This window comes from Myotis daubentonii, chromosome 11 (assembly GCF_963259705.1).
Source record: "Myotis daubentonii chromosome 11, mMyoDau2.1, whole genome shotgun sequence".
Classification (NCBI taxonomy): domain Eukaryota; kingdom Metazoa; phylum Chordata; class Mammalia; order Chiroptera; family Vespertilionidae; genus Myotis; species Myotis daubentonii.
In genome coordinates, this window is record NC_081850.1 from 75,898,806 (window position 1) to 75,914,812 (window position 16,007).

At 47.6% G+C, this 16,007-nt stretch overlaps 1 protein-coding gene across 16 annotated transcripts in view; it reads left to right on the forward strand.

The window, feature by feature from the left end:
• Positions 1 to 16,007, forward strand: part of RALGPS1 (Ral GEF with PH domain and SH3 binding motif 1) — a 257,027-nt gene that overhangs the window by 87,040 nt on the left and 153,980 nt on the right. The window lies entirely within an intron of this gene.

A 16,007-nucleotide genomic window follows, 5' to 3' on the forward strand; every position in this document is an offset into this window, starting at 1 on the left:
GGATGCAAACCTATTGGCCAGGCCCTGCAGGGTGGCCAGCAACAGCCCTCCTGGCCTCTGGAGGCCCCAGCACATATCACACTGCCGCTCTCTGTAGCCTTCCTGCTTCCCTCCCATCTGCACCTTCCCACCTGCTGTGCCTTTGCCTGGAATGCTCTTCTCTCATCTCTCACAGAGACTCCTTGACTCCTTGCCCCTCAAGAGAAGAAATCAGCAGCTTAGCTCCAGGGTAGCACATGTTCCCTGCTTGTTCGCTCCTACCTCACCATCCATGACTTCTTATGCGTAGCGCTTTTCACCATTGTGCTGAGATGTCATGAGTTTGGAAAGTTTGCATAATTCTTGTGTCAAGTTTGTCTCGCCACTAGATTATAAACTTCATTTACATGAGGATCATGGCAGTACTGTTCACCCCATAGCCTGTGACCCAGCGCAGTGCCTGATGTTTGTTCAGTACATTTAGAATGTAGTAGTAGGAGGAATAGTAACAATAATAATATTGAATTCTCTTGACTTCTATCTTATATGCCTCCCTCTGTTAAAGTCCCCCCACCTGAATGAGGTGGTAGGGGCATGGCCCAGATGTCCTCCAGTTGGGCCCGGCATGGGTGGGTGATGGCTCCTGGCCTAATGCTGGTCAGTAGGTGCTGATGTTGGCACCGGAAGCCTGAGCAGCTGTCTCTTTCATCTGTTATTGCTCTGAGTTTGCATTTGTCATTTGCTTCTCATTTCCTAGTAATTGCTGTGTTCATTGTGACACCTTTTTGTGACAATGGAAGCAAAGTGGGAAAGGGCTTCCCACTGCTCCACTCATGATGGAGACGGAGGTTGGACTCCCTCTCTGCGAGGAGGGTGGGGAGAGCGGGCTGGGGCAGGAGTTGGTCTGGCTGCACACATAGGCCAGCAGCAGGTTTGATCCAACGAAACTAACTTTGCAACTTCCAGACTCATTTTTTTCTCCCTTCTTGAGTGTGGATATGACATTAGTTCTGGTTAGAAACCAAATTTCCTTTTAAATGAATTAATAACACAAGACAGAACCTTTGGTGAACAGCTGTTTTTATCCATGGGGACTTGGCGCCTGGTTGTGATTTCGTCTGCAAGGAAAACAGGGTTCCTTGGGCTCTGAGGGCGGGAGCAACAGCAGGATTCCAGGCAGTTTGGAGTGAGTGATGGGAGGATCACAGGCTTCAGAGGCAGGAAGGTCTGCATTTGCAACCTGGCTCTGTTGCTCTCTAGCTGTGGGATCCTGGCAGGTTCGTTCACCTCCCAGTGCCTGCATTTACTTACCTGTGAAATGGAAATGATACCATCTCCTAGTGCTGTGATGGTTAAAGGAGATTGCACAGGCAGGTGAGGTGGCCTGCCCATGGCAGAAACTCACAAGTTATTTCTTCTCTTTTGAGAGAAGTCAGGGATGTACTAGGGGGAAAGCAAGGGCAGCGCTCTTAAGTCAAGTGTAGAAGGGCCCTGGGGAAGACCTTGCCTGTCACTGCTGTGTCCCTTACTCCAACCACAGAGTCTGGCACACTGTAGGATCAATGCTTGCCAGTACTTGCCAATACTTGTTGAATGAATGAGAGGCAGATAGAAAAGTATTTCTTTCTGTATGGCCTCAAGCTTAAGGGCTTGGGCTCTGGAGAAGGCTTATACCTGTGTGATCTAGGTCTGGCTGCATACAGGTCTCAGTTTCCATGTATGTAAAATGGAGGTGATAATATGACTGCCTCCAAGAATTGGGCATGAGGACTGAATGAGATATTTTAAATTTTTTCTTTGAGGTATAACTGACATGTAACAAACCACACATAAATAAAGACAACAATTTGATGAGTTTGGCTGTATGTATATACCTGTGAAGCTGTCATCAAATCAAGATAGGAAACATGCCCATCACTCAAAAAATATTCTCATGCTCCTTGTGCTCCCTCCTCTCCAACTCCTTCCACTGTCTTGAAATCAGGTGGTCCTTAAATCATGTTCTATTCAAAATTGTTTTGGCTCTTCCTTCACATTTCCATATGAATTTTATAATCAGCTTGTTAGTTGTACGACCAGCCAGATAGGCTGCTGATTGTGGTTACATTGGATCTGCAGATCAATTTGGGGGAAATTGGCCTCTTGACAATACTGAGTCACTTCAACCATGAACACAGTGTATATCTTTATATATTTGTGTTTTCTTTAATTTATTTCAGTAATGTTATATAGTTTTCAGTATATAGTGTATATAATTGGTCAAATTTATTCCTACGTATTTTACTTTCTGTGCTGTTATAAATGTTATTTAAGTTAAATTCCACTTTCTCATCACTAGTTTATAGAAATATGACCTATTTTTAATTGACCTTGTATCCTACAACTTTGCTTAAATTCACTTATTCCACATTTTTTTTTTTTTTTAGATTTTATAGGATTTTCTACATAGATGGTGATGTCTCTGTGAATAGTAACTATCTTCTTTCTTTTTACCTGATCAGTCTGGCTAAGTATATTGATGTTATTGATCTCAAAAAAACGTTTTGGGTTTCATTATTATTTTATTGCTTTTCTGTTATCTAATCCATTGATTTCTGTATGTGTGTGTGTGTGTGTGTGTGTGTGTGTGTGTGTGTGTGTGTGAATGTGTATGTATATATAATTGATTTCAGAGAGGAAAGGAAAGGGAGAGAGAGATAGAAACATCAATGATGAGAGGGAATTATTGATTGCCTGTCTCCTGCACACCCACACTGGGGATCGAGCCCACAACGCAGGCATGTGCTCTTGACTGGAATTGAACCTGGGACCCTTCAGTCCACAGGCCGACGCTCTGTCTACTGAGCCAAACCAGCTAGGGCTCTGTTCATATTTTTAATTATTTCCTTTCTTCTGCTCACTTTGAGTTTAATTTGCTCTTCTAGTTTCTTGAAATGGAAGCTGAGGTCAATCATTTGAGACCTTTCTTCATTTCTAGTGCAGGCATCTAGTGCTAGATATTTCCTTCTAAGCATTGCTCCCCCCGCCCCATTTTTAGATTTTGGGACTTCATTTCTATCAGTTCAAAATGCTTTCTAGTTTTTCTTTGGATTTCTTTTTGACCCATGAATTATTTAGAAATGTGTTATTTAGTTTCCAAATATTTGGGGATTTTCTAGGTATTTTATGCTATTGATTTCTAATTCCATTGTGGTTAGAGAACATATTTTGTACAGTTTGAATTATTTTAAATTTGTTGAGATTTGCGTTATGGCACAGAACATGGTCAATCTTGGATAAGTTCTGCGTGAGCTTGAAAAAAATGTGTATTCTGCTGTTTAGCATACTGTTCTATAAATATAATTTAGGTCAAGTTGGTTAATAGTATTATCAAAGTCATCTATATCCAAACTGATTTTTTTCTACCTATTTTTTCTTTTAACTATTGAGAGAAGAGGATTGAGAGAAGAAATCTCCCACTATAATTGTAGATTTTTCCTTTAAGTTCTATCAGGTTTTGCTTCATGCATTTTGAAATTCTATTATTAGCTGTATAAACATTTATAATTGTTATGTCCTATTGAATTTACCATCTACACTAATAAAACAGAAACATGGTAATTGGCGTACAACCGCTACCCTTTTCATTGGCTAATCAGCGAGATATGCAAATTAACTGTCAGCCAAGATGGCGGCTAATTTGCATACGTAGGCTCCAAGTGGCAGAGCGAAGCCTGGTGAGGACTCAGGCATTCTGCCTCAACCGGCTGGTGGAGGGCCTCTGGGCCTGCTTGGTCAGCGCTGCTGGGGGGATGAAGGAGCAGAGACACAGCCTGCAGGGGGGCCGCACCCAGCCGCCCCAAGCCCCGCCTCAGCGCTGGGGTTGGGGGAGCAGAGACACAGCCCTCAGGGGTCCCTGAAGCCAGCCGCCCCAAGCCCCGCCTCGGCGCTGGGGTCAGAGGAGCACAGGCACAGCCTGCAGGGGGGCCTGCACCCAGCCGCCCCAAGCCCCGCCTCAGCGCTGGGGTTGGGGGAGCAGAGGCACAAGCCGCAGGGGGGCCTGCACCCAGAAACCCAAGCCCCGCCTCAGCGCTGGGGTCAGAGGAGCAGAGGCACAAGCCGCAGGGGGGCCTGCACCCAGAAACCCAAGCCCCGCCTCAGCGCTGGGGTTGGGGGAGCAGAGGCACAGGCCGCAGGGGGGCCTGCACCCAGAAACCCAAGCCCCGCCTCAGCGCTGGGGTTGGGGGAGCAGAGGCACAGGCCGCAGGGGGGCCTGCACCCAGCCGCCCCAAGCCCCGCCTCAGCGCTGGGGTTGGGGGAGCAGAGGCACAAGCCGCAGGGGGGCCTGCACCCAGAAACCCAAGCCCCGCCTCAGCGCTGGGGTTGGGGGAGCAGAGGCACAGGCCGCAGGGGGGCCTGCACCCAGCCGCCCCAAGCCCCGCCTCAGCGCTGGGGTTGGGGGAGCATAGACACAGGCCGCAGGGGGGCCTGCACCCAGAAACCCAAGCCCCGCCTCAGCGCTGGGGTTGGGGGAGTAGAGACACAGGCCGCAGGGGGGCCTGCACCCAGAAACCCAAGCCCCGCCTCAGCGCTGGGGTTGGGGGAGCAGAGACACAGGCCACAGGGGGGCCTGCACCCAGAAACCCAAGCCCCGCCTCAGCGCTGGGGTCAGAGGAGCAGAGACACATCCTACAGTGGGGGCTGCACCCAGCAGCCCCAAGCCCCGCCTTGGTGCTGGGGTTGGAGGAGCAGAGACACAGCCCTCAGGGTGACCTGCACCCAGCAGCCTCAAGCCCCACCTCAGTGCTGGGGTCAGAGGAGCACAGACACAGCCTGCAGGGGGGCCGGCACCCAGCAGCCCCTAACCCCAAGGCCGCAGAGGCGCTGGGGCCACTGGGGCTGCAGCAGAGACACAAACCGGCAGGAAACCTGTGGAAAGGGAGATAAACTATCATAACTTTATCTCCCTTTCCACAAGATGAGAAAACTGACCCTGATTCTTTAGTGATATGGCCCACACCTTTCTACAAGCACAGGGTATGTTATGATCACTCCCAGGAAGTGATCAGAATACTGGTCAGAATACTGTTTCCAGGGAATAACGCTACTGTGGCAAATTATCTAAGAGAAGAAACAAGCTTTTGTTGGGTTTATTCTAAAGGTCAGAGAACAGGCCACCTCAACATATGCCATGTTGTTATATTGACGATCTTGACCTGCAGATGCTTGAAAAACAGCAAATGCACTGAAGTCTCCTTCTCTGCCTAAAATCGGACCCCCCAAAAGGTTCCCTTGATGGGAAAAGTGCCATCAGCCAGTGAAGACTGACTCCTGTCACAGGACAGGAGACTAGAAGTTGACATCACATCCAAACTTTGTTACAAACTATCTCCCCCACCCCCATTCATCTTTCCTAAAAATCATGTACTCTCCTCTAAGAGGCCTACATATCCCGTCCCCTTCCCCTAGAAAGAAGGTATTTAAATCTGGATTCTAAGTCACTTTGGGAAGTTATTCATTTTTCCCTGGGATCTCCCACATATACACGAGGTACACAAGTTAATGAACTTTAGTTTTTCTCTTGGTAATCGGTCTTTCATTACAAGGGCCTCTGCTAAGAACTCAGAAGGGTAGAGGAAAACTATTTTTCCTCCTCCATAATTCTATCTCGGGAAATCAAGTCCTGGGCTGAACAGTGAGTTTGGCTCAAGTGCCAAGCAGTCCCGGCTGAGGGGAGGGAAGCTTCTAGGGGGAAATCAATGATACTGGCATCAAAGTAGGACAGAGGGCACATGCATGATTGCTGGTGGGAGTTTAAAGTGATTCAACATTTTTGGAGGATGATTTGGCAAAATCGATAGAAATGTTCAAGGTACATCCAAGAGTCTTCTTCTAGGAATCTCATCTGCTGAGATAAAGCACGAGTGCATAAGCCCTGGTCAGAACCCAGGATGCTACTGCGGGCTCTCCTTCCATGATGGGAAAACCTGCTAACAACCTGCATTTTTAGGCAAGGTGGCATCTATACTAATAAAAAGGTAATATGCTAATTAGACTGAACATCTTCCAGACGAGGTTCCGAGGTTCCGGACGTCCTTCTGGACAAAGCCATGGTGACAGGGCTGAGGCAGAGGCGGTTAGAGGTGATCAGGCAGGCAGGGGAGAGCAGTTAGGAGGATCAGGACGGCAGGGGAGAGCAGTTAAGGGTATCAGACCATCAGGGGAGAGCAGTTAGAGGGATCAGGCCAGCAGGCAGGTGAGCAGTTAGGTGCCAGCAGCCCTGAGGGGTCCCGGATTGGAGAGGGTGCAGGCCAGGCTGAGGAACTCCCCGCTCCCGTGCACGAATTAGGGGCAATCAGGCAGGCACACAGGTGAGTGGTTAGGAGGCAGTGGTCCAGGATTGTGAAAGGGATGTCCAACTGCCAGTTTAGACCCGATCCCGGCAGTTGGACATCCTGAGATTAGGCCTAAACCAGTAGTCGGCATCCCCCAAAGGGTCTGAGATTGGAGAGGGTGCAGGCTGGGCTGAGGGACACTCTCCTCCCGTGCACGAATTTCGTGCACCGGGCCACTAGTTTATTATTATGAAATGAACTGCCTTGTCCTTGGCAATATTCTTTGTGTGAAATCGACTTTGATAATAGAGCCATCTTTCTTTTGATCAGTGCTAGCATGCTCTATGGTCTGAATGATTGTGTGCCTCCTAAATTCATATGTGGAAATCCTAACTCCTACGGTGATGGTATTAGGACATGGACCTTTGGGTGGTTAGGATATATGGTCTTTGGGTAGACCCCTCATAATTGAGATTAGTGACCTTATAAAAGAGAACAGCTCATTTCTTTTACCAAATGAGGACACAGTGAAAAGACGCTGTCTGCAAACCAGGAATTGGGCCCTTGGTAGACACTGATTCTACCAGCATCTTGATCTTGGACTTCCGAGCCTCCAGAACTGTGAGAAATAAATTTCTGTTGTTTACAAACCACTCCATTTATGGAATTTTTGTTACAGCAATTTGAATGGACTAAGATAGCATGATAGATCTTTTTCATCCTGTTACTTTCAACCTATTTGTATCTTTGTATTTAAAGTGGGTTTGTGGCAGGCAGCATATAGTTGACGCCTGCATTTTCATCCACTCTAACAATTTCTGCCTTTTAATTGGGATGTATATTTAATGTGATTATTGACCTGGTTGGGTCTAACTCTATTCTTTGTTCCTCTTTTCCTCTTCTCCTGACTTCTTTTACCCTCATGTGTATCTGTTTGTGTCTACACTGATCCCAGCTAAAGTCAGAAAATGTCAAATGAAAAGAGTGCGAGACTACTTTTGTTTTTGTTCTTTTTTGAATTATCACATTCATATCTATCTGTCTTCTTTTTTTATATATTTTTATTGATTTTAGAGAGTAAAGGAGAGGGGGAGAGAGAAACATCAATGATGTGAGAGAATCATTGATCGGCTGCCTCCTGCATGCCCCCCACTGGGGATTGAGCCCACAACCCGTGCGGATGAAGCTTCTGCTTTGTCTGGTAACACATCTGGGTTGGACGCTTTGATGAAGCAGGAGGGCCTGCCTGCCACCGTGGCTGGGGCTTTCTGTGGCCGCGTGCATTGCTGTCAGAGGCGGCTGTGGTCCCAGAGCCTGCAGTCTCGGCAGAGCTGGGCCCGAGCGGCCACCTTCTCCGGAGGCTTTGCAGTGAACTGGAGCGGCACAGCACGCTGCTTCCACGCCCAGTTCCCGGCTCTCCAAGGACAAGTCTTGAGGTACTTGCCTGAACTTCAGACTGAAGTCCTACTTTTTTTTTCTTTGAAAGTAAAGCAAAACACACAAAACAGAGAAAGAGGAATTCATTCATGGCTTGGCTTACTTACCAGCTATTTTTGGCCATGTGAATGAGGTAAATCTTTCAACTCACCATTATAGATGGTTCTGAAAAATGGGCGGTTTTGGCCTTGTTGCCCCCTGAGGAGCCTGGGCTGGACAAGGTGGTAAACTTTGTGCCGCTGGAGGAAATATTTGTGTAGCCGGGAGTGGCAGAGTTGTGCCGAGTCTCAGCAGCAGGAATCTGGAGATACGTAGAAGCCCTGCCCTTCTCTCTGGAAGGCTGCTTCCACTCAAGAAAACACGCACAGGGAGTGTGGGTGACAGTCCTCCCAGAGAAGAAGGGAGAGGGAGAGAGAGATAGAAACATCACTGAGAGACAATCATTGATTCACATGCTCCACACTGGGGATTGAGCCCACAATCTGGGCACGTGCCCTGACTGGGAATCAAACCGTGACCTCCTGGTTCATAGGTCGACGCTCAACCAGTGAGTCATACACTGCTGACTTTGACATCTGACACTCACTGACACTCTCCTAAGTGGGCTTAGCAGTGATAATGTGGTGGGGTTTGCAGGCAGGGTTTTCAGCATCTGTTGGAAAACAAGAAAGCAAGTAGACTGAATATCAAGGTATTATGTGTCAAGGAGCATCATGTGTTGGATGTCAGGGAGTGTTTCACAAGTTTAACTTTATATTCAATAATAATAATATTACAACTATTTTGTGTCAGTCACTATTCTAATAATTTTGCATCAGCTGAACCATTGAATATTCATAATAGTCATATAAGGAAGGCACTTTTAAAAATCGGTTTGAGAGAGGGAGAAAAGGAGAGAGAGAGAGAGAGAGGGAGAGAGAGAGAGAGAGAGAAACATCAATTTGTTGTTCCACTTATTTACGCATTGGTTGCTTCTTTTTTTAAATATATTTTATTGATTTTTTTACAGAGAGGAAGGGAGAGAGATAGAGAGTTAGCAACATCGATGAGAGAGAAACATCGATCAGCTGCCTCCTGCACATCCCCCACTGGGGATGTGCCCCCAACCCAGGTACATGCCCTTGACCGGAATCGAACCTGGGACCTTTCAGTCCACAGGCCGATGCTCTATCCACTGAGCCAAACCGGTTTCGGCTGGTTGCTTCTTATATTGCCCTGACCGGAGATTGAATCCACAACCTTGGAGTATCAGGAAGATGCTCTAACCATCTGAGCCACCTGGCCAGGGTCAGGAAGGCACTTTTATTATCCTTCTTGTCAAATGAGTAGACTGAGGCCAGGGAGGTTAATTGATCTGCCCAGGGCTGGTCAGTGACAGAGTTAGATTCGAACTCAGGTGGTCTGGCTTGAGGGTCCACATGTCAGCCCTTGGTAACTGCCTCTCGTGCCAGACTGCAGCACTATAGTTCATGTTTGCTCTCACTGGCCCAAGTTTGGATTTGTTTTGGTTCTTTTCAGGAAGTTAGTATTAATTCTTTTTTGCTTGGAAAAAAAAAGGAAAGAGAGAAATAATCTCTGAAAAGATTTTTTCATTCAGATTTAATGTGAAGATAAATTACGTATAGAATTTCACATAATTTTTAACACATGTTTTACTGTGGAGGGAGCCCACAGCTTTCATTAGATTCCAAAGGACCTGAAACTCAAGGGCAGGGACCACATCTAGTGTGTTGTCTCTCAAATGCTTGGTGTGGTCCTGGGCACATGGCATTTGTTCAGTAAATTTTCATGGACTCACTGAATAAAAAGTTACTGTGCTTAAAGAATTGAACTTCTATCTGGAAAACTCACTTTTTCAAATCACATTACCTCCTGCTAATTGATACAGGATATCACACATTCAGTCAGCAATTAGTTACTCAGCATCAGCTATAGCCGCGTACTTAGTGTACAAAGGCAAACAACTTAGATTCTTAGGTGCTATCCTGAGCAGAGACAGACAGTTCAACAAGAATGGCGGTAAAGAATAGTAAGGGGCCAGCTGATGTGGCTCCCTATGTGGTTGAGCGTTGACCTATGAACCAGTGGTTGGGGGCTCTATCTCCAGTAGTGGGTGTGCAGGAGGCAGCTACTCAAATGATTCTCATCATTGATGTTTCAATCTCTCTCTTCTGATCCCTATCTGAAATCAATAAAAATATATTTAAAAAAAAAGAATAGTAAAAAGATTGCACACGCACACAGGAGCATCCATGTGGTCTGGGGAGTGGTGGAGGGTTAGGAAAGCTTGTCTGGTTTTTAGCCAAGCCCCGAGGAATGAGGTGGATTTGGTCAGGTGAAGGGGAGGACAAGGAATATTTCTAGGAAAGGAAGTACCATCAAGGCCTTAAGTGAGAGCTCAAGACAGGTGGGACAGAGGCGTGAACAAAATATTCCACCTGGCTGGGTCACGCACAAAGAGACTGGGCAACTGGGTGGCTGGTGGAGGAAAGCAGATGATGGAGGGTGGGATGGGGCCCGTGGAGAATCTGGTTTTGTACGTGTTGAATGTGAGGTGCCTGTGAGATTCCTACCTTGAGATGCCGAGTGCCATGGCTGCAAATAGAACACGTCTGTCTTGGATTCTGTGGGCATTACTGCACGCCCTTGGGCAGAAGTCTGGGTTCTTAGGAGTGCTGATCTGTCTATGGGAGGACCCCTGGCCTCAGGGCGGGATCTCGGGGCTGATTTGACACTGGAGACTCATTAGTAGCCAAAGTATTTGGACACTAGTGGGACCCGGAGGAAAATACACCTGAAGGGGCAGCCGTGACAGAAGTGGCCATTGTGATAACCAGAGCAGCCGGATGGGTGATGCTGAGAGGAGAGGAGTGTCCTGAAAGCGGAGAGCCCGCCCCTCCCTGGTCCCTTCCTCCACTGAGGCCACCCAGGCTGATGTGCTGTGAGAATGGAATTGTGGGAAACCAGGTGAGTCAGGATATTTTTACTTTCAAGTAACAGAAAACAGCTTCCAGCCAGCTTGACAAAAGGGGACTTTGCCAACAAAAAGGGGAATTTACTATAAGCCTCAGGGGGTGTCTCATGGAAGCTAGAAGTGGATGGAGGCTGGGATCCAGGCCTGGAAGCCTGGCCAGACACTCTTCTTTCATCTCTCCCCTCTGACCTGCCCCACGTCTCCTTCCTGGCTTCCACGCTGGCTCCCTGACTTCCTGGTAGGCAAGGAGGCACCTGGATGGCTGCATGGCTCCTGAGCCCTGGAGGCTGCTGCTTTTCTCCCCCCTCCATCTACATTCAAATTTGCACACAAGAATCAGTAATGGCCCCATGGGGCTCAAGTTTATGTCATTCTAGGTGACTTGCCGCCCTGTGATGGGGTTTAGAGCAAGGTGCAGTTCGCAGAGAAGCAGGAGCTGGGCATGTGCTGGGGAGCCAGTGTCCTTGAGTGTCCCTTTGTCCTCATATGTCATTTGCCTCTTGGGGACCTTGGCTCTGAGACCCCCGTCTGCTCCAGTCAGTGCCTTTCATGATAATATTGTGCAGGCTTCTGAACAAGCCTGCGAAGGTGGCTGGGGGCGCAGGGAGGACTTGGTTGAATGAGTGATGCCTCCTGAAAATTAATGCCTCTAAACGGCCCATGTTTAGATAGCTTTTATTTGCATATGGCTTAGGTCAGAGGTGGGAACACTTGGCCATTAGAAAGTAAGTTTTACATATTTAGTTAGGATTAAGAAAGATCCCCTTATGCAGGCACTAACTAGGTCTGCATTTTAGTAACTCTTCCTGTGGTCTCTGGTGTGTGACTCCTTGAGGGATGAAAGTTGGCCTCTGGGGGGCCCCAGACTGCCAGTGACCGGCTTAATCTTGCAGCCCTTTGGGGTGGAAGGGTCCCAGCACCTCGGTTCCTTCCCCTGGCAGCGTGGCAGGAAGGGGCTCTGCCTTGGCTGGGCAATGAGGAGGCTGCCTTGGTGGCTGGTGATGTGTGTGGAAGTTCCCTTCCTCTAGACATTAGTATTCAGTTGGATGTATTAGATAGATTATATCTCCAATTGGGGAAAAAATCTAACTGCATTTAAAATCCTTTATTTATATCTGGCTGATACTCAAAAAGCCATTTGACTAGGTTTGTACCTGAATGCAATTGAGACAGTTATGTTGACTCTCCCTCCCACCCCAAGATATTTAAAAAAGTAAATACTGTTTAATAGGATTTTGTATGCCAAGATTTAGTCTGAATGTCAGAGCATAAAAATGGGTTTGTATGTAATGGGAAGATCAACAGGCAGTCCCCCCACCCCTGGCCTCCCTCACAGAGTGGTCCTGGCAGCCCCTTCCTGCCTGTAAATACTTGGGGTTGCCTCATTGGCATGTCAGCACGGGCAGAAGCAGCCAGATGATTTTATGATCCATAAATGCAAGCACCAGACGTGCTCCGAAATTCATTAGTGTTTGCTTGTCATTACAAATAGCCTGTGTTGTTTGCCTTCCGACTAGACTGGCAGACAGGCAGGGCCCAACCAGGGTGTGGAGCGCTCCAAAGCCCTGGTTCTTGGGAAGTGAGAGTTTAGAGCAAACTTTTAATTTATGGCTGAAGATTGTTTCGTTTTCTTGAGTGTAGGTCTTGAAAGTTTGAATCTTTATATGTAGATCAGCTTTTCCTTCAGTGGAAAATATGAGGTTCTTGGGTAAAACCTACTCATAAACACAGTTGTGATCCTCGCCCTCCCACCCCCGCCCCCGCCCTGCATTGTGCATAAACTTTTTGGAGAGGGCAAGCCTCTCCGAACAGCCCAGACACTTCCCTTGCAGCCTTGCCCCTCTTTGCAGAGCACAGCCCTCTCCTCAACCGCCCTGCCCTCCCCCTGGTCCTGGAGCACTCAGGGTTCAGCTTGTGCATCCCCCGTGGTCCATCTCAGACCCCAGGTGACACTGCAAGGTGATTGTGAGACTGAGGTGGTTCTAAGCCACTGCCCTCTGATGTGGGGGTGGGCGAGCAGGCCAAGCAGTCTTGGCTGCGTATGTGCTGAAGTCAAGGTTCAGGCAGCCCTTGAAGTCTGAGTGGCATCTGGAGGAGGATGATGTGCAAGGGACCAGATGTCTGAGGTCTCCACGTGGAGTTATAGATGTGAATGTAATTAGAGGAGATATTCTTCCAAATGATCTTCATATGGCTTGCTTAGGCATTCCCGGGCCTGCTGAGATGGTGGCTTTTTATGCTCATTATTCACTATGTGTGAGGCTCCCTGCCTGGTGTTTCAGGGACTCAAGAGTGGGTGAAAAATCCCTGATTGAATGAGAAAGGTAAGAAGTTTATGTATATAATTATAAGGGCCACACTGAAGGGGGCAGGCTAAGTGCTGTTCGGGAGGGAAACATCCCGGGGCTCCTGCTTGCTTCTGGCCTGGAAAGGTTGGTATGATTTGGACACAGAAAGGGCATTCCAGGTGGAGGGAGGGAGCAGCTTGAACACAGGTAAGGCAGTTGGGAAGAAAGCGGCCTTGTACCGGGACCAGTGAGCAGATTAGTTTGGCTAGAGCAAAAGGGAGGTGAAGGGTATTGTGGAAAATTAGACCAGAGATTAGAGTGGTCCCATCGCGGAGGTCCAGATGCTGTGCCCAGGCCTCGTGGGACCTGGTTCTATGAGCACTGGCAGATCTGTGCTTCCTTCAAGAAGCTGGTCAAGCAGCAGCCGAAGTCCTACAGGCCCCCTGCCAAAGCATGCTCCAAACCAAACCTGAGATGCTTTTCCCAGAATCCTGCTGTGGTCTCCCACCCCTGTAACGACACACCTGCCCACCCAGTCAGGCCAAAAACTTGTCATCAGCGACTCCTCCCTCTCCTGCATTCTCTACTCTTTGCATCCTGTCTCCCCATCTTCCACTCCTCTGTGTTCCCCGTGCCTCCTCCCAGCTCAGGCCACTCTCTTACTTCCTCCAGTGTATATGCTTACCTCCCAACAGGCATCTCTACACCCACTTCTGCCTCATCCTACTCTGCTCCCAGCCCGCCCGCAATTTTCAAATCTCTATCCACGTCACTGAGCTGCTTCAGAATTTCCACTGGTTTCCCCAGTGCCCGTAGGATCAGTTCCATGTCTTTAGGATGGGTATGCAGGCCTTGGTGAGACCTGGCGTATCAGCCCTTCTTCTGGCCCTCCCCACTTCTGTCTCTGCTTCTCCTACTCCAGCTTCCCTGCAGGTCCTTGGGTCTGCTTCCAGGCCTGTGCACTTGCTGTTCTCTGCCTGGTGTGTTTGCCCTCCGTGCCACTCCCTCTGTGTTATCTGGCTCACCACTAGCCCCCTGCTCCTTAGCTAAGCCAGCCCCGTGGTGCACTCTGTCTTCACACTCTGAACTTGTCCTTAGGCACTTAATAACACGTTCATAATTAACAAGGTCTTCTCCACTGGAAGGCAAATGCCCTGTTCACTCATTCCCCCAAGGCTTGCACAGTGCCTGGCACAGAGGAGGCACTTTGCAAAGACAGGCTGGCGATTGCTGATTCGATGGGGCCGAGACAGTTGAGGATCTGGCTGGGCCTGAGGTTGGGCTTTAAGCCATGGTCTCACTCCCTGTCTTATAAAAGGTGGTTTCACACCATCAAAGGCTAGTGGCTCCATGTCTGAAAGGTTTCCTCACACTTCTAATTTAAATAAGTATCCCTATATAGATCAAACATTGGAAAGGTTGGTTTTTTCCTTTTAGTCGTTCAGGAGAGGAAACAGCTTTTCAGAAAGAGCCATTCCTCCCGATCGGCTTGTGCACCGGCTGTCTGTGGTCACCATCAGGCAGTTTGAATGTCAAAACAGCCAGCACTCCTGTACTGTGTCCTGCTGTGCAGCCATTACTGGAATTTATCAAAAGTCTGGCTTTTATCCGGAAATCTTGCTCCGTCCAGGGACTTCAAGCTGCTTGTGATAAAAAACCGAGTACCTGGGAGTGGGGGAACACTCTTTCAGGGTGATGTTGAATGAAACTATTAACTTGATGAATAAAGACTTCCCCTGTGATTCCCTCCTGCAGCCCTGCCTCGCTCCATACTGTAATCAGGCCTGACTGCAGGGAGGGGCCGGGCATGTCCTTAGTCTGACTATTAGAAAATGTAAAATCTGTGTCTTGCATGATATTTCTGGGTTGTAGCTTCTAGGCTTTCTCAGCCAGGAATCCATGAGAGAATTAAGCCTAATGCCCGAAGGTCCGTTGTAACAAAGGCCCCATTCTCCGGAGAACACAGTCGCATCATTTTCTGTGTTCTGTGGTCCAGACAAGGAACCTAGTGGAGAAAGGCTGCTCCACCTGTTGTTTCTAATTTTAATTCACATTCCTGTAGTGTCTCTCTTTGTTGGTTTGAGATAGATGTTACTAAACTTCTAAGTCCTTTTTAAAATCTAAACAAATGTTTCATTTTGCTAATTATCTTGAAGTATCTGAGAGGAACATATCACTTCATCATCTTTGATTTATCAATGCGCTGTTGTTATGCTAAAATTTTCATAACATTAGCTTATTCTTATATTTCTTTGACAAACCTGCTAGGTAATGTGGGATGATTCTGTGTGCAGTGTGTGTGTGTGTGTGTGTGCACGCAGGAAGTTTATCTGTTAGAGCAGTGGTTCTCAACCTTCCTAATGCCGTGACCCTTTAATACAGTTCCTCATGTTGTGGTGACCCCCAACCATAAAATTATTTTCATTGCTACTTCATAACTGTAATTTTGCTACTGTTATGAATCGTAATGTAAACATCTGATATGCAGGATGTATTTTCCTTGTTACAAATTGAACATAATTAAAGCATAGTGATTAGTCACAAAAACAATATGTAATTATATATTCAATATGTGTTTTCCAATGGTCTTAGGTGACCCCTGTGAAAAGGTCGTTCGGCCCCCAAAGGGATCGCGACCCACAGGTTGAGAACTGCTGTGTTAGAGAGTGATCGATAGCTGTGCCTGAGCAAAGGAAGTAGGGTAGCACTGGAAGAGGAGTTGAATCCCGGTGCACTTGTACGAAAGGACTCATCCATGGGGGATGATTCTTTCCCCTCTTGTTCTGAATTTGTTAGGTGTTAGGGTTTGGGACTTTTTCCTGTCACTTTTTGTATTCTGGAATAAATTATTTAGTATAAGAATTAGGTATTCTTTAGAAGTTTGAGAGGACTTGCTGGTAAAATCATATGGTTCCGGAACCTTTGAGTTAACTTTTCCAGTTTCCGATGTGGTGTTTAGCATACTCACCAGACATAGGAAAGTTTGTTTGGCCAAAAACTGGAAAGCAGTACAAA